Source organism: Pectinophora gossypiella, chromosome 13 (genome assembly GCF_024362695.1).
Source record: "Pectinophora gossypiella chromosome 13, ilPecGoss1.1, whole genome shotgun sequence".
NCBI lineage: Eukaryota > Metazoa > Arthropoda > Insecta > Lepidoptera > Gelechiidae > Pectinophora > Pectinophora gossypiella.
Genome location: NC_065416.1, coordinates 769454 through 795572, shown reverse-complemented (window position 1 = coordinate 795572; position 26119 = coordinate 769454). Strand labels below are relative to the sequence as shown.

The window sequence follows — 26119 nt, the reverse complement described above, 5'->3', positions numbered from 1 at the left end:
TTTAATTATTGTGGGTAGTATTTTTATTATTCAGCTTCCACTATGAATCACAAATCCAACGCAGTATGTTGTTATGTCATCATAACTAATTTAAGAGCTACGCTCTTGTCGATGTAGCATTCTCCATGCTACTTGTTAGGGAAAAATAGAGCAGTGGTTTCCCTTTTGCCTTCTGCTGATGCGCGTGGGATGGCGCCCAGAGTAGTCTATTTCAAAGCCGTACTAGGACTTCTGTCCTCCGCCTCTGACAGTTACTGCTGCCCGCTGTCAGTTTTATGTAAACAGTCACAATATATACATCATTGGAAAGCTTGCGGATTCCCTTTCCCGCCACTTTTTTTACATGAATATTTGTTGTACAAGATTACAAAGAAGCGTTCTTTCGTGTTGACAGCAGAGACGATGACTCTATAATTAAAAAAGGCACTTCCTTGGTTCTTCCACCATAAGGCGACGTTACGCAGTTGATACAGGTGAGGTAAGTAAAGTTTATACAACTGCATACATTTAGCGATGGCACAACCGTGGTTGTCCTAGTGAGATGGGGCTTTTAACCGAATTGTCAGTAGCTATTATTGATTCCTAATTGTGTTTGATTTGTGTGCCAAACGCAAGCTAATGTTAAATAAAATAATTTCTTTTATGAAAGCGTATTTCTTTCTACTAAGGCTGCACGCCATTCGTCATTCAATTCGTTAGTTCGAGCCGTAAATCAAATCAGAGCCAAATCATACTGTGCCTAATGGTTTATTTGATATTTCTTGTATTGTTCGTGTCCCTTGTAATTTTATTATGGTGGCAATGTAGATTGTTTTCGTGAATGATGTATAAGATTTATAAGTACACTAGCGACCCGCCCCGGCTTCGCTCGGGTGCAATGCTAAGGAAAAAATTAAATTATTTACGACATCACATTTAAAACTTCAAAAATAACAGTATTTTTCCACTATTTAATGGATGTTATTATACATATAAACCTTCCTCTTGAATCACTCTATCTATTAAAAAAAACCGCATTAAAATCCGTTGCGTAGATTTAAGCGTACATAGGGATATAGGGACAGAAAAAGCGACTTTGTTTTATACTATGTAGTGATAAATGTCGATAAGACTTATATATAGGCGTAACAACCTTGATGGTTATCCAGGCCAGTGTACGCACAAGCCCTAGGTATAGTCCCGATATTTTTGGTTCCGAATATTGTTATTCCGCTGACGTTTTGAGTTTTTTATTTTATTTTCTGAACCTTTAAACCTTCGCGGGTAGGTCAGACAGGCAGCCGCTTCGGTAAAAACCGGACCTGTCAAATCTTCAGTTTAGGTAAGCGGTCCCTGTGTAAAACGGAATAATGCTAGGGAGATGATGATTGTGACAGGTTACAAGCCATTCGCGTACAATACCAACAATACGTGCGTTACATCCGACATGACGTGACCCTTTCAGAGCCACGCGGCACGCACTCGATATTATGTTGTTTACACTTGTCTTCTCATAAAAATATCGAAACATCTTGCAAGAATACAAGTATGTTTCTCAAGAATTATCAGAAAGATATTTAATAGTAATAAAATTTCAAATTATTGAACTGTATAGCCGTAAATGCCTGCACATAACATAAAATATACAATGACAAAATAAATAAATTGCACGCGTATTAGACATAATATTATTATTACAATTTTATTATTATTATGTCATTTTACAGTACGTGATAAAAGGTTTTCAATTCTTTTTAAATTAATGTTCCAAATTTAAAATTTAATCGAACTCGTGTTGTGTTGAACACTGATTCGGAAGTGTTACGATTTTTATTGCCTATTTTGCTTATGTTTTATTTGTATGTTTATGTCCTTTGTATTATGTTGTTGTGCAATAAAGTATTATTGATTGATTTTTTGGTGAGAAGTATTTGTGATTTAATTGAGTATTTTTTAGCCGTGACTTATTGCAGATTTGCCGGAAATGACATTGACTATCAATGCATGGGAAATTATTATACAAATAGTTACAAAAATTCTGCCTAAAAGGGCAGTCAGAACCACAAGTAGGTAATCAAAAACCGAATTGCAGTATTTTTATAGATAATAAAAGTGCTTATTAAAGTATGTTGAACCTTTTACGGTGGTCAGTCTATCACCGCCTATATGATAATGGTACATTGTGTTAGAAATGACACAATCCCTTGAATGAATTTAACAAGTCCGGGAAGTTGAACAACTGTACGCGGTCTATTTGCTCCCAGTCCCACATACAAGCGACACATTTTTCTTATTCATGTAAATAAATATATTCTATTCAAAAAACCCCAAAATATCTGTCAACTACAACCTTTTTGTGATTATATTCTCTTTGGACATTATATTACATCTTGTCGTGCGCCAACCGTACGGCAAAATACACGCCGTTTTACACGTCTCTCGTCAGTATTTGGGCGACAGTCGCGGAGTGCGGACGTGTGAGCCCTATTCCCGGTATTTCGAAACTTTATCCCGTACCCTTAGTGTTCGAAGTTTAGTGCGTGATTGAGGTAATTTTTTTTAATCGTCAGTGAATTGGTTTTCGTGTGATGGTGTTTTGAGATGTCCGTTAAAAAGGTAAGTGTGATTTTGAAGTTCTAAAGTTGACTTGTTTGTTTTGATATTTTATGTGATAGATAATGTTAGGAATTTAAGGCCAATGATAATATTTTTAGTGATTTTTTTTGTAAATTAAAAATGTAGGTAGGTATACAAGGAAAAATTGGACAACGATTAATGTTTTTTTAGCAAGATATAGTGTAGGTCCATATTGTATGGACAGGTCCATATAAGTACAGTCATGAGCAATATAATGTACCCACTTTAGGACTCTGTCGCACTAACATATCTGAAATTTTGTAAGAATTACAGTTCCATTAGTCAAAAAAGTTAATGTGACATGGTACCAAAGTGTATACATATTAATGCTCATGACCGTATGGTCACTTTGGTATGTATCACAGATTTTTGGTGATTTAAGAAACAAAGAATATATAAGTAGGTAGGTAGGTAATCTGTTATTCGAGCCCTACATCCTAACAGGGGATAACAGGATTAGAAGAAGAAGATGTAGGTACCTATTTAACGAATCGGAGAATTATGAGCGACCGTTACATAGTTATTTGACACCTGAGCAGGTACCTTCATTTAATATTTACGATAACAGTTTAGAATAAATTTGTCGACTACAAATTTAAATTTCATAAATTTAATAGACTAATTTCCAACTAGTCAAATCAGTTGCTTTTTACTAAACGTCAAAACACGAAATTATTATGGAATTTCTACGAAAAAGCCACCAACCTAAGACGTCATAGAGAAACGTGATAAAATGTCTGACTTATTATTACGAATTTCTTGATTAAAATTCATTAATAAGTTAAATAGGAAAAAGAAAATGTTTTTCGTTAGTTTTAGATCTGTCTTTATAGTGAATCAGAATTTCATAATTTATTTTGAACCTAGTACACGACTCAATTGAAAAAGTATGGTTCGGAAATATAGAGAGAATTAATGAAAGAATACATGATACAGATTTAAAAAAGGAGATGGAAGTGGTCCTTGCCACTACTGCCTACCCGTACTTTTCTAAAGCTAAGTTCTCATTACCCCCAAATTATTCAAGAGGTAAAAGCGAGGTCACACGATGTAGATGCGTTGCGACGTCGTACTGTCGGAGTTATGTACGTTTAAATTATAATGATATACTTAATATATTATGTAAAAAATATATACTTATGATTGTTTGCAAAAAATAGCGATCGGTACATTGTTAATACCCGGAATAAAAATAAACTTGCTTTACAAGTCAGTCGATTACATAAGATCACTAAATCTTTTAAGGGGCAATGTATACTTTTTTACAATAAGATTCCCATTGACATTTAGAATTTGCCTTTCAAATGTTTTAAGACAGTAGTTAAACAGAAACTTTGCACTAAAGGTTATTATAAGGTTAGTGAGTATTTAGAAGATATGAATGCATGGGATTAACTTTACTGTCTGAGAACTGATATTAGGCAGCTAAATTACCCAATTGTATAATAATATTTTATGTTTATGTTTTTTTTAAAAAGAACGTCTAAAGCCCTGTGCCGAGGTTTTTCTTGCAGCTTCTTTTCCCCAGCTATACAGGTTGTGAGAAGCTGCAGTAATTTTAGGCGGATGAGACGTTCGTTATGTAAAATGACGATTCGAAGTGTAACTATGTTACCTACTTAAGACAGATATTTTTGAATTTGTATTTCTATTTCTATGCTACATAATGCTTTGCTTTTGCGTCGTCGAAGCTGTAACGCTCAGTCTTCTTCTGCATTTAAATCACAACTACATGTCTTGTTGTTGCGACGCGACACTCAATATAAACAGTCCGTTGCGACGACGCAACGGATCCGCAACGCCCCACATTGGGTCGAAAGTGCTATTGCAGGGACTTACGATTCAACTTTCGATTATCACATATTTGATTATGCCAATAGATAGAGCTAATCAAACACAATAAATGTTATGTTAGGTCATTTTTTCCTAAACGTTATACTTTGGTCAGAAAAAAACATTTTCTGTTTTTTTTGTATGAAACGTATCAAAGACAGTTAAATTTCTGCTAAGTCCATACCGATCCAGCTGCGAGACCTTATTTTCTGTAATCTTTGTCTAGTTGACTACTCAAATGCAAAATCAGCATCTGCCTAAAGTTGCAATTCTTTGAAAGAAATGGGTCAGAAAAGGACAAAAAATTCAACATTTCAAAATTCAGTTTTATGTTTTATTAATTTATTATAAGCTTAGTTCTATGTTAAATACTATACAGAAATACATTACAACACAAGTGACAAAGTTAAAATGAACAAAAAATTATTTTGAAGGTACCTACCCAGAACATAATAATTAATGAATAACCTTTACTTATGGTTTTTCGTTATAAAATTTCTCAAAATTAATTAACCTCTATATATCACTATTGCTCGCCATAAATTGTGACAATACATTCTTACAACTCTTATTAATTGGTTACCTACATAAGTTTTAACAAGATAATAATATAATCTTAAGAGATAAACAAAAATATACTAAGTACTTAACTTGTAAAAGACAAAAGATATTAAATACAAAAAAGTTAGCCATTATTTTAAAATGCTATTCACTTCACTATCACTAGAACTATCTTCTAAATTACTTATGTCTATAAATTCTATATCAGATTCAAGCGGATAATGCAGCAAAAGCTCTCTGGCTTCGGAAGAAAGAATCATTCCCTTTTGCTTTGTCATTCGACGTCTAAGACTCGTTATCACTGGATCAGAAGACAATAGAAGATTATGCAAAATGTCTTCATTTGTCGCTGTCCTACTCTCTTCTTCTCTTCTATCGTGTGGATTGTGAGGTGGATTAACCCCATCAACCCTGGTGTCAGGGTTGCTGTCCTACTTATTTTTCTGAAAAGGTTCTCTCTGTATTTCCGGAAGTCTTTGTTACGAGCTTCTGCTGCTTCTTCAGATAGTTTTCCTATGGGCATAGCACCAAAAATGGATAAAATCCAAAATTTTCTCAGTACTGTAAAAACACTGGTGGAATTTTATCCATGGTATTACATGCCATCGAGTTATTGATCTATGGAGCAGATATAATTAAACATTTTGGTGCTATGCCCATAGGAAAACTATCTGAAGAAGCAGCAGAAGCTCGTAACAAAGACTTCCGGAAATACAGAGAGAACCATTCCAGAAAAATAAGTAGGACAGCGACAAATGAAGACATTTTGCATAATCTTCTATTGTCTTCTGATCCAGTGATAACGAGTCTTAGACGTCGAATGACAAAGCAAAAGGGAATGATTCTTTCTTCCGAAGCCAGAGAGCTTTTGCTGCATTATCCGCTTGAATCTGATATAGAATTTATAGACATAAGTAATTTAGAAGATAGTTCTAGTGATAGTGAAGTGAATAGCATTTTAAAATAATGGCTAACTTTTTTGTATTTAATATCTTTTGTCTTTTACAAGTTAAGTACTTAGTATATTTTTGTTTATCTCTTAAGATTATATTATTATCTTGTTAAAACTTATGTAGGTAACCAATTAATAAGAGTTGTAAGAATGTATTGTCACAATTTATGGCGAGCAATAGTGATATATAGAGGTTAATTAATTTTGAGAAATTTTATAACGAAAAACCATAAGTAAAGGTTATTCATTAATTATTATGTTCTGGGTAGGTACCTTCAAAATAATTTTTTGTTCATTTTAACTTTGTCACTTGTGTTGTAATGTATTTCTGTATAGTATTTAACATAGAACTAAGCTTATAATAAATTAATAAAACATAAAACTGAATTTTGAAATGTTGAATTTTTTGTCCTTTTCTGACCCATTTCTTTCAAAGAATTGCAACTTTAGGCAGATGCTGATTTTGCATTTGAGTAGTCAACTAGACAAAGATTACAGAAAATAAGGTCTCGCAGCTGGATCGGTATGGACTTGGCAGAAATTTAACTGTCTTTGATACGTTTCATACAAAAAAAAACAGAAAATGTTTTTTTCTGACCAAAGTATAAAGTTTAGGAAAAAATGACCTAACATAACATTTATTGTGTTTAATTAGCTCTATCTATTGGCATAATCAAATATGTGATAATCGAAAGTTGAATCGTAAGTCCCTGCAATAGCACTTTCGACCCAATGTGCGCCCGTCTCTCTAAAGGCCTTATTACAATATCTGATCGATCGCGTCGGATGAATCGGGTATAAAATGTAACGCGAAATTGTGGCTATTACACTACCCGATCCCGACGCATCGGTCCTGATGGATCGTATAGTGTAATGAGCCCTTAAGTTAACAAAAGATCCTAACTTCAGAGTGATTGATTGATGGGATTTGCTCTAAACTTACCTACCACTGCGAAGGTACTAGGTACTTACCTTAATGTTGCCTTATCAGTCGGTAACAGGTGACAGACAGATCCAACCCACGCACATAATCCCAGTGGAGGTGAAACCATAAATCACTAGAACATTCAAACATAACATAAGTTCACGACTATATCCTATTTGGGGTAGTCAGAGGTAAGTACATCCATAGCAGAACCATCTAAGTACCCACACCTCGCCGAGCTTTCTGTCAAACGAACCTGATAGGTGGTGAGCCGTATCACCGTCTTAGAGATTTCTTCGAGCTGATCTACGTGACGAGAGAGATATACCGTACAGGCTGTTAGTGACATCGTAACGAAAAAATTGCGATGGAAAATTCCACTTGATATCAGAATCATGGTCTGAACCATCCCCCTCAGTATTCGTTACGATGTCACTAACACCCTCTATAGACATACATACACATACAAATTGTTTAAAAATTACTTTTAGTATAAGTACCAAAAAAAATTTAAACCTAAACAATAACTAAAATTTTAAAAAGTTATATTATAAATGTTGTTAGTAATACAATGTCAGTACCTACCTAATTTGGCTGCCTAATATTTGTTCTCAAACGGGTATTGCCAAGTATTATTTTATGACGCTGCCAAAAATCTCCTTTAAGTAGCCCCCTAACTTATCCCCCCAGCTTATTACCCCCCTCACGTCTAACTAGTAACTTCCCCCTTTATTAACCCTCATTTGCCCCTGATCAGCAAAGACATCTTGATCTAAAGTAGTCTAGTAGTACCTACTTAGAACCACCTCAAGTAGAACTAAGCTCTTATCAGTCAATAACAGAGGTCTAAGCTGAGAGCATCCTCAATTCCAAGGTTGTGAAATTGTGAAGGTTGAAGCCACCCATTTCTGAGAAGATTGTCAAGTGTTTGAACGTCTTAGTACATTTAATGGAATTAGTTGATTATTAAATGAGCACAGTTAATTGTATTCATATATATATAGATTCGTGTACTTATTATTTAAGGGCCTAGTCTCCAGTTGCAGAATTCAGAATTTGAATATTTTCTGTCATCAAAAACTCGTAACGACTCAGTCTTGCGGAGACTGCAGCCTTAAGACAGTAAGTAAGTACGGTCACGAGCATTAATATGATACACTTTGGTACCATGTCACATTAACTTTTTTGACAAATTGAACTGTAAGTCTCACTAAATGTCAAATATGTTAGTGCGACAGAGTCCTAAAGTGGGTACATTATATTGCTCATGACTGTCCGCTCATTATGAGGAGCTGTGGTTGCCCAGTTGGTAGAACGGTTACCTCTCACTTTGAGGTCGCAAGTTCAAATCCAGCACAGGTCTAAACCAATGATTGTCAAATTTGTTTTCGATTTCATGTTTGGATCATAAATGATTATCACGTGCTCAGCGGTGAAGGAAACATAGTAAGGAAACCCACATTCCCGAGAAATGCATTTTTTGAGGTATGTGACCTAACCAGTATTAGGCTGGTTTTCCCTTCGCGAGTTAGAAGGTTAGATAGGCAGTCGCTTCTCTAAAAAACAAGACCTGTCAAATTTTCAGGTTAGGTAAGCGGATCCTGTGAAAAACGAGATAATGCTAGGGAGATGATGAAATATAAAGCGGCAATATTCGCGTTATGGTCTTTCCAACGTTTTTCTTCTATTCCGTGATTGTAAACTACGACTGGAGCCATTATTATTTAGAACCGTCTCGATACATTCGCACTGGGTTCTCATTCCGTTTGCTAGCAATCAGAATTCCCAGCATCTGGTGCCACCACATTTTGTGCAGCCGAAATGAAAACGTTGCAATATCGACTCGACTGTGCCAAATATCAACACTTAGTTTTAACAGTCTATTACTATTTTCACACACAGCCGATATAGCGGAATGAGCGCGCAAGATATTGAGGCGTGAGATTTTCTTTGCGTTTTCATACAAATCCTCGCGTCCTCACCCATTTTACAAATCAAATCAAATCAAATCAAATATACTTTATTGCACACAACAAAATTTAACAATCAGATAAAACACATGAATACAGTACAATATGGGCGGCCTTATTGCTCTATCTCTTATTCCTCATTTTTCCCGTTTTTTCTGCTGTGTGCATCTTTTAATAGATACAGTTCAATACAAAGGATGTAATTATACGATTCTGATGACTCTATTACGCTAACTAGTCAAGCAGTCAATGATTTAAGAATTTGTTTTAGAAATCATGTCTGCATCTTATATGATTATCATGTCATCAAGTCACGAAGAAGCATTGCCAGGAAACCCACGTTCCCGAGAAATGCGTTTCGGAGGTATGTGACTAATGTGACTTAACTTATATTGGGCTGGTATTCCTTCTGCTCTCATGAAATCCTCTGGTTAGGTAAGAGGACTCTGTGAAAACGGAACAAAGTTGTGAATGTTAACAATTAATTTATTTTAGGTGGAGGTTTCACTGACAAAGTTGATTCATGGGGTGATACGGCTCACCAACTGGCAGCAAGTCTAACAGAAAGCTCGGTGAAGTGTGGCTATTTAGTTCATCTTGCGATGAATGTACCACTGACTACCCCAACTGTGATTAATTTAGTTCCCAAAGTGCGAATGCTTCTGTTGTAAACATCTTAATTAGTAAGGAAATTATTCTTTTTTCTACTCTGATCCTATCTTCTTAAAGTTAAAGTAATAAAGCTATTTTTACATAACTTTCGCAGCAATGAGGGAATTTCCAATAGCAGTTTCCCAAAAACACGATAGATGGCGTTGCTGAGTTTTTTCTTCGTTTATACTTCTAATTACCTGATACGACACGATTCATTTATAACAAACATTATAGAAGGAAAAATTGAAGGGAAGAGAGGACGGGGTAGACCTAGGATAACATTTATGAAACAAATAAAAGAGAAGGTGCAGGTCGTGTCGTATCGGGAGGTGAAGGTTTTGGCGGGAAGAAGAGAGGAATGGCGGTTACTCCACCGGCAAGAGCGCAGCTCTTAAATAGAGAGAGAGAGATACTTCTAATTGCGTGGATAACATCATGCATATGCATCCTTTATCTTTGTTTTTGGGTATAAATGACGACCCGTTTTATTTAAGTTCCTCATTTTACAGCTGAGAATGTTCCGACTTTGGAAGTATACGGAACATGACACACATCGTCGTGGGCTTATGTTGTGATCGTTAATTTCCATCAAGTACCAACTTCCTTCGATTACGTAAAGCAGCTGGCACAGTGACGAGGCACAAACATTGCCGTGATTACCTCCAAATCCAATCATTTGTTAGCGAAACCATTTCTTCCACCTCATCGAATAATAATCAAATCACAAATTGAAAATGACTGTACCGAAGAGACTTATACAATCTATATACAACAGTCATAACGATCTCCGCGGTCCAGAGCGTTGAGCTCACGATCCGGAGGTCTCGGGTTCGATTCCCGGAGGGGACATATCACGAAAATTACTTTGTGATTCCTAGTTTGGATAGGACAGGCTGATCACCAGATTGTACGAAAGTACGTTAAGCCATTGTCCCGGTTACTACTTACTGATGTAAGTAAGTAGTCGTTACATGAGCCTTAGGCGGATCAGTAGTAAACCTGACACCATGGTTGATGAGGTTGGTACTCCACCTCACAACCCACACGATAAGAAGAACTCATACTAGAAAACAAAAACAATTATACAGGCTTTATGTGACACCATAACGAAAATAATAGAACGTTTACTTGATTGTACTAAAAAGTGATAGAGGTTTTTCTTGTCCGAAATATTTAATTGAGATTTTAAGTTTTTACTGCGTGTAAAGTAAACCGAACAACGCGAACTGAAAATGGCTTTTCTCATAATTTGGTTTATTTTTGGATTCTAAGCAGTTTAAAGCACTATACGGAACTGAAAATGCATAGGTACATACATAAACTCACGCCTATTTCCCACCGGGGTAAGCAGAGACTATGTAATTCCATTTGCTTCGATCCTGACATAGGTACTTCTCTAGCTTCCTGCACATTCATGAATCGTTCGCCGTTTCTTTTTACTTTTTAATATTAGACTTTTAGCCTTAGAGGCGGTTAATCAGTTTACAGACAACTGACACTTCAGGACCCCGATACCGACCCCGCCGGCGCGGTCGACGATTTTCCTTGCTCAGCGCTTATTGTTATCGGTTCACTAGGGTCCATGAATTATTTGAAATATAATCCTCTCCCGAGCCGAGATTCGCGCCCAACTCAGATACTCTCAGATAGGTTATTTAAAATTTTGTATCGGGTAAGAGCCGTCAGCGCTCAACTGTTTGTCCAGCCAAATAGTTGCACTCCAAATCTCATAAAAAATATACTTTTTAATGTTAGTCCGATATAATATAAGGATATAATTTGCTATTTAAATATAATACAAAAACAAAATGCTTCTTCCACATTCATCAATTGTTTCATACACGCACGTAGGTTCAAAGTAGATCGTACTGAACCTTTTCTAGGGGCACTGAAAATTATAAAAAACGCCTAAGTACATTTTGAATTTTCCGATAGGATACGAGGCAGTCGCTTCTGTAATAAGCCGGACCTTCAGGTTATGTAAGCGGACCTCGAGGATGAACGGGATAACACTAGGGGGATGATGAGTTGGTCAATGAGGTTTATTTTTTAAAAGACTGGCCCTTAAGAGCTTATAGTTACAATACCACCACCACCATCACCAGCCCATTAACGTCCCCACTGCTGAGGCACGGGCCTTCCCTATGGATGTATAGGGAGATCGGGCCTTAAACCACCACGCGCCCAGTGCGGATTGGTGGTTATTAACGACTGCTAATGCAACCGGGACCAACGGCTTAACGTGCCTTCCGAAGCACGGAGGAGCTCGAGATGAAAACTTTTTTTGTGGTCACACATCCTTTAACCGGCCTTACAATACAATATATATATTTTAGTTACAATACATATTTTATTAATTATCTGAATAAATTAATATACAAATTTGAAACGATTTAACACAAACTGTGTTATATAAACTTATTTAATATCGAAACTAGTACCAAAAAGTAAAGACACAATGTACTTAATTAAACTAAGATAGTTTAAGAAAACTTAAAATATTCTATCTAAGACTAAAAGTAAGATTAAATTAGTTCGTTTGACTAACTCTAATTGTAGTTAAGAACTTAATTTAATTTATAGCTTTCAGTGAAACTTTTCGTAAGTGTTAATTATTTTCTTGTCGTTTCTCATTTCTTTATAGCTAATGCATGTTTTACAAATGACAAGTCATATAAAAGAAAAGAAACAAATAAATAAACACAGTTATGATAGAAATAAATAAAATATGTAAGCAATAAGGCCGCCCAAATTGTACTGTATTCTTGAAATTGATTGTTGAAATTTAGTTCTGTGCAATAAAGTATATTTGATTTGATTTGATTAATAAGTTTAAAAACTAAAATATGAATACGGAAAATTTCCAAAATTTTTACCAACAAAACAATTAAATATGTTGACAACTTGTTTATTTATATACATACATAAACTCGCGCCTATTTCGCGCCGGGGTAAGCAGAGACTACGGAATTCCATTTAATTTTGCTTCGATCCTGACACACTTATTTTGCTTCTTCATTCATCAATCGTTTCGTACTCGCACGCCGGTTCAAAGTAGAGTAAATAGGTATTTTATTTTGAATACTAATCTATTAAAATTTAATAGGTAGGCATTAGATTATAATGATGTTTAGAAGATGGCCGTCGTCGGATGCCCCAGTAAGCGAACTCTTTGGACCTAAGTACTAGTGTATTGCTTGGCTGCAGCGCGCAAAATGTCGGAATGTGGTCGGAATTCAGAATAATTTATTCAACGCATATTTTTGAGGTATCCTTATTACTTATATCACTTACTTGGAGAATGAATAGCTTTATGAAGACTCTATGTACGATAAGCTGCAAAAGTCCCATCAGTTTCTTGCAAAATAATAAATTAACTGGTTGTAAGACCTCCTGGTTACATGTCGTTTTTATAATAGATCAAAACCACCTACAAAAACATAACTGTTATAATTATGACAACTAAGGCTACGTTCACACGGAGTCATTTTTCACGTATATCGTATACGAGATTTTATCGAATATCGTAGTGACAGCCAAATTTGTATAGCAATTTTTAAAATCGTTCACACGGCGTCTATACGAGAAAATCGCGTATTCGAGACATATTTTTTACCGTATACCGTAGGGTCTTACCACCGGGAATGCGAGATTATCGAAACGATTTTAACGAATGCGATACTCATTGGCGCTTGCGTTTACGTTGAGAAGTTCACACGGACAAACTGGTTTCTCGTACACGAGACGCACGCGGGGGCAGGCAGCCGCCAGTCGTGTTCGGAACGTCGTTTGCTAAGGTCGTTTGTTATGATGGAGGACGGATTGCCGATTACGATCGAGTCATTTATCACGCATATAGAGGATCGACCCATAATATGGGATAAATCATTATTAATCATTGTCACGTGTACGGGATGACCGTATACGAGAAAAAACCGTGGGCCTCGCACCGTGTGAATAGCCGTCCCGTATACGGTACTCCCGTAAGCGAGAAAATATCGAATCGAATAGTCGCCGTGTGAACGTAGCCTAATGGTCCAAGAGTGGGGCTCGGTGGCGCAGTGGTAAACGCGCTCGGTCTGCGATTGTTGAAGTTAAGCAACTTTCATCTCGAGCTCCTCCGTGCTTCGGAAGGCACGTTAAGCCGTTGGTTCCGGCTGCATTAGCAGTCGTTAATAACCATCAATCCGCACTGGGCCCACGTGATGGTTTAAGGCCCGATCTCCCTGTCCATCCATAGGGAAGACCCGTGCCCCAGCAGTGGGGACGTTAATGGGCTGATGATGATTATTTACACTGTGTCTTAACTTCTTAGATGAAAAGTCTGTAACATCATATGTTTTAATTTGCGAATACCTCTAAATGACTTTGTTTTTAATTGAATTTGTAATCATTCATTGTATAGTTATAGTTGTTGGTACTCCGAATTAATTAAAAAAATAATAAAAAATAATTTTACCACTGTTACAAATCACTTCCCCCTGGTAGTTGCGACTTCCGAATAAATTCCGCTTACGGACGGTACTGAAAATTATCGGTGTCCGAAGGACGTAATATACGATCCCGACGACTCGATTACTCTAGCTATAGAGGCAGCCAATCAGCTCGCGACACCAAAAACTTCAGGACTCCGATACCGACACCGCCGGCGTGGTCGACGATTTCCCTCATTCAGCGCTTATCGCTATCGACCCACTAGGGTCGATTAATTCTTTCAAATATTTTTCCTCTCAGACGACGCTCTTAGCCGAGGTTCGCACCCAACTGGGCACCCTCAGGTCTGTTGTCTTCAGCGCTCCCCATTTGTCCGGTCAAGTAGTTAATGCCATCTGCGGAAAATCTACAATAAGTCACGTCAAAAAAATAAAACAAATAATTCGCGGCGCTGGGCTCAGTGACTGAACTTTTACTCTTTGATTGTACATCTCTTGTTTAGGTAATTATTATACTTAGGTATTTTTCTTTGATTTCACATCTACGAGAGAGAATTTGAAGTTGTTCCGTATGAGGAAAGTCGTATATTTTTTAATTTAACAAATGCTTCCTAACTCGCTTTGATCATAAGCTGTCATGCCTGTTAGACAAGCTTGAAGAGTTTCCGAAATTGGCGAAGAATAAAATTTACGTAAATTAACGGCGCCATGACCTCACTACAAAGACTCCCAGACAACAGAATTGTGTTCTTTTTAATTGTATTATTTGATTTTCTAATCCAGTATTTTTTTAAATGTTTATATTGATGTTCATTAATTATTTCTGCTTGCTTTCTCAGTTTGAATTCATATTTGCGTCATAGATTGATATTGAATTGATATCACGTGGTTTTCAGGATCTGTGCCCGGTTAAGGGCGAGCCTATTGCCCTTAACCGGGCACTAATGAACATCAATATAAACATTTAAAAAAAATACTGGATTCTAAAATCAAATAATACAATTAAAAAGAACTATTAAGCCCCCTATGGGAGTTAAAAATAGCTGTCAGGAAGTCGTAAAACATACTATACGTCTCTGCTTACCCTTTAGGGGGTACAAGTGTGATGTTATGCTTTCTTAGTCTAGGAACCTTATACAAAAGGGATGAAAAAAATAATATTATTAGGTAAAAAGCATAGTCTTTCCTTCAGCATAGTCGATTATAAGACCGGAACGGAAGGCGATTGGGGCAACCACCGTTCGACACTCCATCGACAAGAGCGCAGCACTTAAATAAAGAGAGAGAGAGAGTCGATTATAACATAGCATAAGCTCACGATTCCAATCCCAATTGGGGTAGTTAGAGATACATCCATCGCAAGATGAACTAAGTGCCCACATCTCACTAAGTTTTCTGTTACACCAACGTGATATTATTATGTGGTGAGCCGATTACACACATACACAGCCAGCTGTCAGGCAGTCAGTGGATGACATTAACACCCTCTATACGTTACACTGCTGGGCACAGGCCTCCCCTCAATCGACCGGAGGAGGTATGGAGAATACTCCACCACGCTGCTCTACTGCGGGATCAATGGAGGTGATTTTACGGCTCAGAGCCGGGACCATCGGCTTCCAACGGGAATCGAACCCGGCCCTCCAGATGGTGAACCAAACGTCTAACGACTACTCTACAGGCTGTTACAATTAAACATAATATTTATTTAAATATAAGCTTGCCTGTACTATCTGTTTTCTTTGTATGTTTCTTGTGTCTGTTTTATGTACAAATAAATAAATAAATAAATATAGGTATACATATTAAACTTAAAAACAATATTAAATTACCGCGGGAAATAGAACTCGTTGGAATTCAAAGCCAACAAGATTAGTGAAGTGACATCAACAGTAAGTATAGCAAAGATTTAGTAATGTTCCTTTCCCAGTCGGTTGATTTCCCTCCGGCGGCGTCATATAAATGAGTACTGTGTTTACTATTGTGTACCCATTCTGTTCAGATTTTATATTATTATTGAGTTTCCTGACAGATAAAAATAATAATATTGCCACAATCGAAATACTTCGTCCCAAATCCTTGAAAAAATATTTGTTTTAAAGAATCCCTCCGCGATTTGATAAAATAGAAACCATTCACGGAAGTAAACAAATCGCTTGTTGTGATAATAAAACGGGAAAATATTAGGATTAGAAAGAAAGAAAGAAAGAATCGTTTATTATAAAGGGACACCACAGTAACAAATACAAAACAAATAAGTATATAATTTAAAACACGGAGTAACACACAACTTACAATCAAACAAAACACATAATAAAAATAACATACACGAGAAATACAAATAATTGAGTGTATGGACTGGTCAACGATGGTGGTGGTGTCCTTTATAAAAGGGCCTCACTCAGCATAAGCCGCGGCGCGAGCCACGACGCTGGTATTCTGTGGACCCTGCTAAGTGAGGCACGGAAGCCGTGTCTCCCACAAATACAACTTCAATGAATACATAATAATATTTACTTATACTTACTATGAAAACAAAGTAGTTTACAAAAACATATATTATACTGCATGAGATTTTTTTTCCATCATTATTACATCGTAGTGACATTGGTTCGAATCCTGGCTTGGGCTCTAAGCCACTAAATTCGACTTGATGAGTTTGGATTCATCTTCTTCTTATCGTGTCGATGACAAACTAAATTGTATCGGCCCAAAACTTGGCAACAAGTATGGCGCTATCTGCAGCGCTCATCAGATCCTCCTGCGTACAGGTGTTCGGGCACGCAGGACACGATGTAAGATGTTCCATCGTTTGGGGAACAGTGCCGCACTTGCACTTTAAGTCCGAGCCATCCGAGAAACCCCACCTGAACAAATTGTCCTTAATTCGGCCCACCTGAGTCCGAAGTCTATTTAGAGACTTCCAGGTAAGCCAAGGCAAATCAAGACCTGGCGGAGGTCTCTCGGACGGCGAAACAAAAGGTTTTGGGAGGTGTAGTTTGGATTCATGTTTGGATCATAGTTAATTGATTCCAAGACTTGTGCCCGGTTAATGGCAATAGGCTCGCCACCTATTACATGGGACTTAAACATAGCGAGAAGTGGGTGTACTGCAAAGGTGTCTACCCCTTCGGGGATACAGGCGTGATGCTATATTATTTTATTATTGTTTATTCTATGTGTAAGAGTGGGAAAGAACCCGCGCAGCGTAGCTGCAAATTTCAGTGTGATCACGTGTAAAACCGAACAAAAAGAGCCACGGCTCGAATGTCTCCGTCTAAAAATCTCGTTTTTACCATATGCTCCCTACTAGATGCGCGCAAGCGAGACGGATATTCCGCGCGCGCTCCCTTATTCCTTAACAACTTATGGCTTAAATTATAAGACTAAAGACGCCTCTATTGCGGGGCGAGGGGTAGGGTAAATCAACCGCGCGGGACGGAGAGTGTCCTCTCTATGTTGTTTTATTGTTTATTCTATGACTGAGCTGAAGCGATACTGTTGGTAAGTAGGTACTTTCTGTTCTATAATTAATTAGACACTTTCCACTTTAACAACTTAGAAACTTGTACTCGCAAACTATTTTCGTTGCCCCATTTCTCTTTACAAAAGAACTTAGTTCGAACTAATCTTTTAGTTTCGAGCTATGTACTTCATTTATTTCCTGTCTCGAAAGAAGGACAATAGAATTCAAACAAAGAATTTCTGACGACTGTAAGTCCTGTGGTTGGCACTTACCTACATACTTAATTAAACAATTGCGGTCGCTTTGTTCTAACAAAGTCTACACTGAAAAGATTTAAAGGATAGGATTACGTTGTGTCCTAATTTTCCTTATAGCAATTATATTATACTCTGGCGATACGCTACTTACTTGCTAAGGTCAGCAATGTCCATATATACCTAGAAAAGCTTCTACATACATACATAAACTCACGCCTATTTCCCACTGGGGTAAGCAGACACTATGGAATTCAATTTGCTTCGATTTTGACACACGCCATGGTTGCGCAACTGAGGTACTTGAGGTATGGTCACGAGCATTAATATGTATACACTTTGGTACCGTGTCACATTAACTTTTTTGACGAATTGAACTGTAAGTCTCACTAAATGTCAAATATGTTAGTGCGACAGAGTCCTGAAGTGGGTACATTATATTGCTCATGACTGTACTCATCATCTGCTGAGATATCAGACACAATAGACTTTATATTGTGTCTGGTTGAGATCTGCGTTCCGGCGTTCGAAAACTTAATCAAGCTCGACTTCTACCACTTGCAGTCTCTAAGATTTCCTGATGAGTGAGTCAGTGACCTTACGACCTCCGTGCTCCAGCTCAACGCATTGGGCTCACGATCCGGAGGTCCCGGGTTCGAATCGCGGAGGGGACATATCATAAAAATCACTTTCTGATCCCTAGTTTGGTCAGGACATTACAGGCTGATCACCTGACTGTCCAAAAAGTAAGATGATCCGTGCTTCGGAAGGCATGTTAAGCAGTTGGTCCCGGCTACTAATTACTGATGTAAGTAAGTAGTCGTTACATGAGCCATGTCAGAGGCCTTTGGCGGCTCAGTAATAACCCTGACACCAGGGTTGATGGGGTTGGTATTTCACCTCACGACCCACACGATAAAAGTCGACCCACACGTCTCAACCACTGGACCACGGAGGCCGTTACTAGTCATTGACAGCATCACATTAGATGGGACTTAAACATAGCTGGCGAAGAGTGGGTGTATCATACACCTCTGCCTCTTGAGGATGTAGGTGTACTTCAGATATCAAAGAGAGTCATCTACAATACACACGTTTGTAGATAGACTCTCTGTTTGACGAAGAATACAGAATTTTGGTTGTTTATGTCTACAAGCTAAACAATATTCTAGTCTACATACAAAATTGATGTAGGTATCTATTGTGTTTCTAGTTGTAACGTTATTACAATTTGATTTCTACTAGGTTGATATCAGGTTATATTTACACACTAATATTTGTATAGTGTCTATTATGTAAACAGTTTGTATACGACTCACTGGCACAGGCATTGAATAAGGAATAATATTATGTATAGAACGACAAGTCTCCGCTCCCCACCGGCGGTTGAACTATGTTTACCTTTTTTTTTTGTAGATTTGCCGCAGATGGCATTAACTACTTGGCCGGACTGACTAGGTTTACCTCACCTTGGTCTTACTTTAGTCTTCAATCGTCAGACGTCACCCACACAACTGCGCCTGTACGATAACGTCAATGTGTAGTGTGTGTGTAAAACGAGGTGTTTTGTATGAATTGTCCAGGGGCGCAGGCCTGCCCTATATCAACCGGAGGGGGTAAGGATCATACTCCACCACGCTGCTCCCAGGTGTCTCAATTAACATACGTAACGGTTCATCATCATCAATTTAAGAGCCACGCTATTGTCGGTGCAGCATTTTCCATGCTACTTTTTAGGGAAAAATAAGGCAGTGGGTTCCCTCTTGCCTTCCGCCCCGCAGTACTCTGTCTGACGCAAGTGGGATGGCGCCCAGAGTAGTCTATTACAAAGCCATACTAGGACTCCTCTCCTCCGCCACACGCACGTAAGCAACAGTTAAGTACCTTAAAAAGTTATTTGAAGAAAAGAAAATATGTGAACCAATTGTATGATCGAAGATGTGAATGAACATTTAGAATAACCCGAGCGGGAATTGAAGAATCTGTTTTTTTTGACGTGACTTATTGTAGATTTGCCGCAGATGGCATTAACTACTTGACCGGACAAATGGTGAGCCTTCGAAGGCTCTCACCCGGTACAACGTTTAAGACAACAGGCCTGAGGGTGCCCAGTTGGGCGCGAACCTCGGCTCAGCGCGTCGTCTGAGAGGAAAAATATTTGAAAGAATTAATCGACCCTAGTGGGTCGATAGCGATAAGCGCTGAATGAGGGAAATCGTCGACCACGCCGGCGGGGTCGGTATCGGGGCCCTAACATTACAATGTAAAAGCCACGCATTTTCCGAACAGAACACGGATTTATAGCAACGCATAATATTTGATTAGTCGCCACTATAACAGGAACATTAGGAAGAGAAATCAGGAAATTAACACTAATGCCTCGAGACATGTGTGAGTGACAAATAGTGGATGAGGGTGTCGGCGAGTGAGACAAAAATAACGCGTATTGCAAGTGACGTGTTAGTTTCGCAGTGAAAGGAACTAACTAAGTGCTGTTAATGTTTATTGAGGGCAAGTATTGTTCTTTTTCTATGTGAAAATTCCACTTGATATTAACTCGGAATCATGGTCTGAATCATCCCCTTTAGTATTCGTTACGATATCACTAACAACCTGTATTTTATTTATAATTATTAATTAGAACTTGAATTTAAGTTTCAATGATATTTTTTTACTTACTTATTTATTCTTTTCGTCATCATAAGGGTTTGGTTTTTAGGAAATTGATTAAATCGCCGCAGTGCAGTGAACGTTGTAAGAAAATTTACTATCTCGTTCTTACCACTACATAGTATAAAAAAGTCGCTTTTTCTGTCACTATATCACTATGTACTAAATCTTTAAAACTACACAACGGATTTTGATGCGGTTTTTTGTAATAGATAGAGTGATTGCGTCGGTGGAATAACAATATTCGGAACCAAAAATATCAGGACTATACCTAGGGCTTGCGCGTACACTGGCCAGTCCCTCCGATAACCGTCAAGGTTGTTACGCCTATATATAAGTCTTATCGCCATTAATCACTACATAGTATAAAACAAAGTCGCTTTTTCTGTCTTTAACACACAACGGATTTTGATGCGGTTTTTTGTAATAGATAGAGTGATGTAAGGTTTATAGTGTTAGATAGAATTCGGTGTTCGGCCGAATCTCGAATGATACATCTGTACGGGACATGTCCGAACATAGTGCATTTAGGCACCGCGCGATATTGTACATAACATAAACAGCCTTATATACGTCCCAATGCCAGGCACAGGCCTCCCCTCAATCAACCGGAGGGGGATATTGTAAATTAGCTATTATTAGTGTGAAATAAAACTTCGTAGTGACCATAACGTTAAAGGCCTCCGTGGTCCAGTTGTTTGAGCGTTGGGCTCACGATCCGAAGGTCCCGAGTTAAAATCCCGGTAGGGATAACAAAGTGATTTTTGTGATATGTCCCTTCCGGGATTCGAACCCGGGGCCTTCGGATTGTGAGCCCAACGCTCAACCACTGGACCACAGAGGCCGTTCATCTTTATTATATTAAGATTGCTCTTTCCTCCGCAGCGTGCTTCCCACATTTATTTAGTAGAAGTGGTTTATTTGTCGCGTAGCGACTACGCCAATAGAGTTGGCTTACGTATATATATCGAAACGCGCGCGATGTGCGGGCAAAATGCCAGTACTACCAACACTCATTCTTATTTTATGCGATAGGTATTTTTTGAATAATTGAAGTTACGTAGTTTCCAGAATTTGTGCTTGGTTAATGGCAATATGCTCGCTCCTTATTGCATGGGTCATGAACATAGCTGGCGAGAATTCGGCGCATTTAATTATACACCTAGGCTCACTATGTGGAAGTCCGGGTTCGCATCTCGATGGGGACATTGTCGAAACAATTGTGTAAGGACTTTTCAGGCTTGAATCACTTGATTGTTTGAAAAAGTAGGATGATTGACATATTGCTTCTTATTATTTTGACCAGAATAATGTTGGTCGGTGTACTGCGGAACGGAAGGCGATTGGGGGAAACACTGTTCTACACGCCCTATCTATGGAGTAATGAAAATGGAGGCGATTACTCCACCGACAAGAGCGTAGCTCTTAAATAAAGAGAGAATAATGGATGAAAGTTTTATTTGTACCTTGGTGTAATAAAAAGGGTCAACATTTATATCCAAAATTTATATCCAACTTAACAACGCCATCTATCGTGTTTTGGGGAACGCCGATTGGAAAGTTTCTCATTGGCCGCATGTCTTTTCCCCAGCAGCATCTCCAGACATTATGCCGGAACATGAATGAGTCTCGTCGCTTGGTTTTGTCTGGAGAGTGGTAACCGTAGACCGAAGCCTACCACCAATAAATGCGTCTCTCGATTAGCATCACCCACGGGTCACTGTCTCTCGAGGGTAAACCTTCAGACGTGAGCGACTCCAATCCCGAGTTTAGCAGCCCAATCTCTATAACAGATATGTGTTTTACCAAGCACGCGATGTTTCGTCATGTAATGTTTAATTCAAGATCGTATCAGCTTCAAAAACTCAATTTCCGTTTCTGCCGCTCATCTCGTGATGAGATCTGACATCATAGGATCAGGTTCAGATTTAACTCAAAGAAAACACACGTTACCTTATTATGGAGGTAGCCTTATACATAAAATAAAATCACTCCTATTTCCGAAAATGAATGAAAAAAATGTGAGAGTGAATGAGATATATAATTTTGTGAGGTACCCAATTTTATAATATTTAGTTAGTGAAGTGTGTACTTATATAATTACACACATAATAATCGTTTCTTCTTCTTATCGTGTCGATGACAAACTAAATAGTGGTACTAATTCTTGCAGACGCCATCTAATTTAATTTTAAGTTATACCTGTCATTTTCTTATCCGTTGAAAAAGAAAGTGACGGTTAATCGACAGGCATAAAATTTATGGAATACACGTCAATTTTAAGTAGAAATAACCCGACAGAATTAAGTAGATAGCATCTCAAACGGATTGCATACCAGCGAGATGCCTATTTTATTCGCACGGGTTATTCATTCATTTTAAAATTAACTTGTTGACAATCATCCGTCCTTTTCTTTTTCGGCACATAAGAAAATAACTTAAAATAAAATTGGAAGGTGTCTGCATGAATCGGGGCCAGTTATCGGCCCAAAACCTGGCAACAAGTATGGCGCTATCTGCAGCGCTCATCAGATCCTCCTGCGTGCAGGTGTTCGGGCACGCAGAAAACGATGTAAGATGTTCCATCGTTTGGGGAACAGTGCAGCACTTGCACTTTAAGTCCGAGCCATATTATAATCACCGGTCTGATCGTATTATAATTTATCAGTGTATCTACGAATGATATGAGTCAGTAATAAATTATAGCTCAAACGAAACGGTTGTTTCCATTTACGAACCCGAAGCCTCCTCATGGCGACCCTGCCTGAGAGAGCGCGCAAGTTTCAGGTAACCGGCGCGGCGACGCCCTGTCTACTTTCCATATAGGGAATACATAGTGTATTGCATTTCGCTATCACAATAGGTAGACTTAATTCACCCAGCGATTCGTGTGAATTGTCATCAGCTGTGTAGTGTATTATAAAGATCTGTTACCCGACAGAATTAAGAAGGTCGAGAATGAAGATGTTTATTTTTTTGTGGATGTGATTTAGTTAGATTATGGCCCCAATTCCTGCAGACATATCCTAATTTTATTATAAATTACAGCCGTCATTTTCCCGCCGCCGAAAAGGAAAGGGACGGATGGTTGACAGCTGTTAGTTTTAGGAAGAATGAGTAAAAGAATGAATAACCCGGGCGAATAAAATAGGCATCTCGCTTATATGCGTTTGATGCGTGATGTCAACTTAATTATGTCGGGTTATTGGCCAATATAACATTTTGGAAGGGATTGTAAAATTTAACTGACGTGTGTTCCTTAAATTTTATGCCTGTCGATTACCCGTACCTTTCTTTTTCAGGGGGTAAGAAAATGACAGGTGTAACTTAAAATAAAATAAGTTGTCCCTTGGCCAAATATCTCTTACATAGTTTTAATGAAGGACGTTTCAGGCAACGTTCTTCAAAAACAATACCTATAGATGGCGCTGTACAGATTTCCCTTCGTTAAACCTTCTAATTTCTTTGTTTTTGGGTATAAATGATGACCCTTTTTATTACCTCCAGCCACAATTACATCTTACACCCTTTATTATTCTGATCAAAATAAAGATAAGCAATATAGATAGCAACATAAATCTATACCTACATAATGTGACCCAAATATCAAATAACAATTATTATCAGCTTCTGAAATTACATTGTTATCATTATTGCGTATGGAAGACAAAAATAAAATATCCTGCGTGGATCATATATCCAGCTTAAACTCCCCTAACCAAGTCTCTGCCGCATCCGTCACACAATGCAGCTCGGCTATGCCACCTGGGAACCGGTGCAGAGGGCACTCGTTCACTACGTGAGATATGGTTTGATCCGGGTGACCACAATCACACTACAGTATGGAGACTCCTTTAAGCCCCATTTATTTAAAAAAATAAAATAAAAAAGAAGTAATTATTTTTCCTATTACAGAGTAAATCTTAAAACTAAATTGCTGGGGTCTTCTTTTAAGCCAAGTATGCCTGTGCCAGAAGACCTCGCTCTTCTATAAAATTGGAAAAAAAAATATTTTCCTTTTTTTTATTATTTAAAGGTGCAAACTAATTTATAAGAGCATAGTAGGTATGTTTGAGTAGTTGTGAGTGTAAATGTGTGTGCGTGTGTTTGTGTGTGTATGTAGGTGATGGTTTGAGTTTCCATGGTTGGAATACATTGTATTTTGGAATAAGTATGTACCCGAGTAATAAGAAAATAGGTTATTATATTGTTGTACAACGCCATCTATCCGGAGGAGCTCGGTGGCGCAGCGGTTAACGCGCTTGGTCTGCGATTGTTGAAGTTAAGCAACTTTCGCAAAGGCCGGTCACAGGAAGGGTGACCACAAAAAAAAAAGTTTTCATCTCGAGCTCCTCCGTGCTTCGGAAGGCACGTTAAGCCGTTGGTCCCGGCTGCATTAGCAGTCGTTAATAACCATCAATCCGCACTGGGCCCGCGTGATGGTTTAAGGCGCGATCTCCCTAGCCATCCATAGGGAAGGCCCGTGCCCCAGCAGTGGGGACGTTAATGGGCTGATGATGATGATGACAACGCCATCCGCCGTAGCTTGGAAAGTCCCTTATTATGATGCAACTTTTCTCACATAAAAACAATTATAGTGAAGTATATAAGTACAGCCAATTCCCCTTGAAACAAAATTGGGATAGCTTAAATAGCCTAGAAAGACCTTTGTCCTTCGTAAGGTCTACGTAAAGGATTTATCGTACATTTTTCCGGTCAAGTAAACTACGAGTTCATTGCGTTTGCGATTTTTGATTGGATCAAAAGAAGAAAAAAGCTACTTTGGTCCTGTGGTTCACCGGCTTGTTTCTCAAACGTGGAGCGGCGGTTCGAACCCCGGTCATCATCAATTTAAGAGCCACGCTCTTGTCGGTGTAGCATTTTCCATTCCAGTCTATCAAAGGCCAATTCCTTGACTTCCCTATAAGACACGACGTTAACCTTTTCTTTAATCTGTTCCATGTAAGCTCTTCTTGGTCTTCCCCTTCCTCTCTTTCCTTCGAGCTTTCCTTCTATGTGTGCGTCAAGCTAGCGGCCTCAAAAAAAAAATGGGCACGAAAAAATAATTTGACCATACCAAAAAATAGTACTCTTATTGAAAAAAATAGTACCTGTTGTAAAAAAATTAGTACCATCACGGTTCTGGATTTATAGCCATGTTTTATTGCACTTGCTAGCTTGACGGTGAGCGAAATTTGGCGAGAGTTAACGACAAGGTCTTTCGCTTTGATTTAAACGCCAAAAAATAGTATCGAAATAGTACTCACCCCCTGCAAAATACCGAAAGTAGTACTTCAACGGTTCCAAAGTTATAAAGGTAGTTCTTTGATCCCGCTAGCTTGACGTTTTGAAAATACCTATTATCTGAGGAATGCTTGCATACTTCAGTTTGTAACTAATGTCAATAAACTCGTATGAAATAGTACTCCCTACCATCATAATTTGGACCTGATTCTCTTTGTAGAAATATGTCAAAAAGTCATTATAACCTATGTCATACATTTATCAAGACGAGTACAGTCGCGAACAAAATTATTACACATGGTCAAGAATGTTGTCAGATTTCAGTATTTTTCCCCATTTTTGGGTAAAAATTGGTGAAGTGCCAGGGTTGTTAGATGAAAGTAATATCATTGTTGAAACTCTTTGAGTTATTCTACAAATACTGCAAATTGTTTATTAACAAACACTTCGATCCGTAACAAATTCAACATGAAGGTATAAATTATAAAATAAAACAGCAGATTAAAAATGTATTATGATGTATTAAAATCACAGATTGTTT

At 38.1% G+C, this 26119-nt stretch overlaps 1 protein-coding gene across 1 annotated transcript in view; it reads left to right on the top strand.

Annotated features, from left to right (window-relative positions):
- Positions 1-2444: 2444 nt before the first annotated feature.
- The window catches only part of LOC126371695 (metabotropic glutamate receptor 2-like), a 274917-nt gene continuing 251242 nt past the window's right edge, over positions 2445-26119 (top strand). The window contains exon 1 of the mRNA XM_050016996.1: positions 2445-2595. The gene's annotated coding sequence lies outside the window, so the exon portion shown is untranslated. The remainder of the gene's footprint in view (positions 2596-26119) is intronic.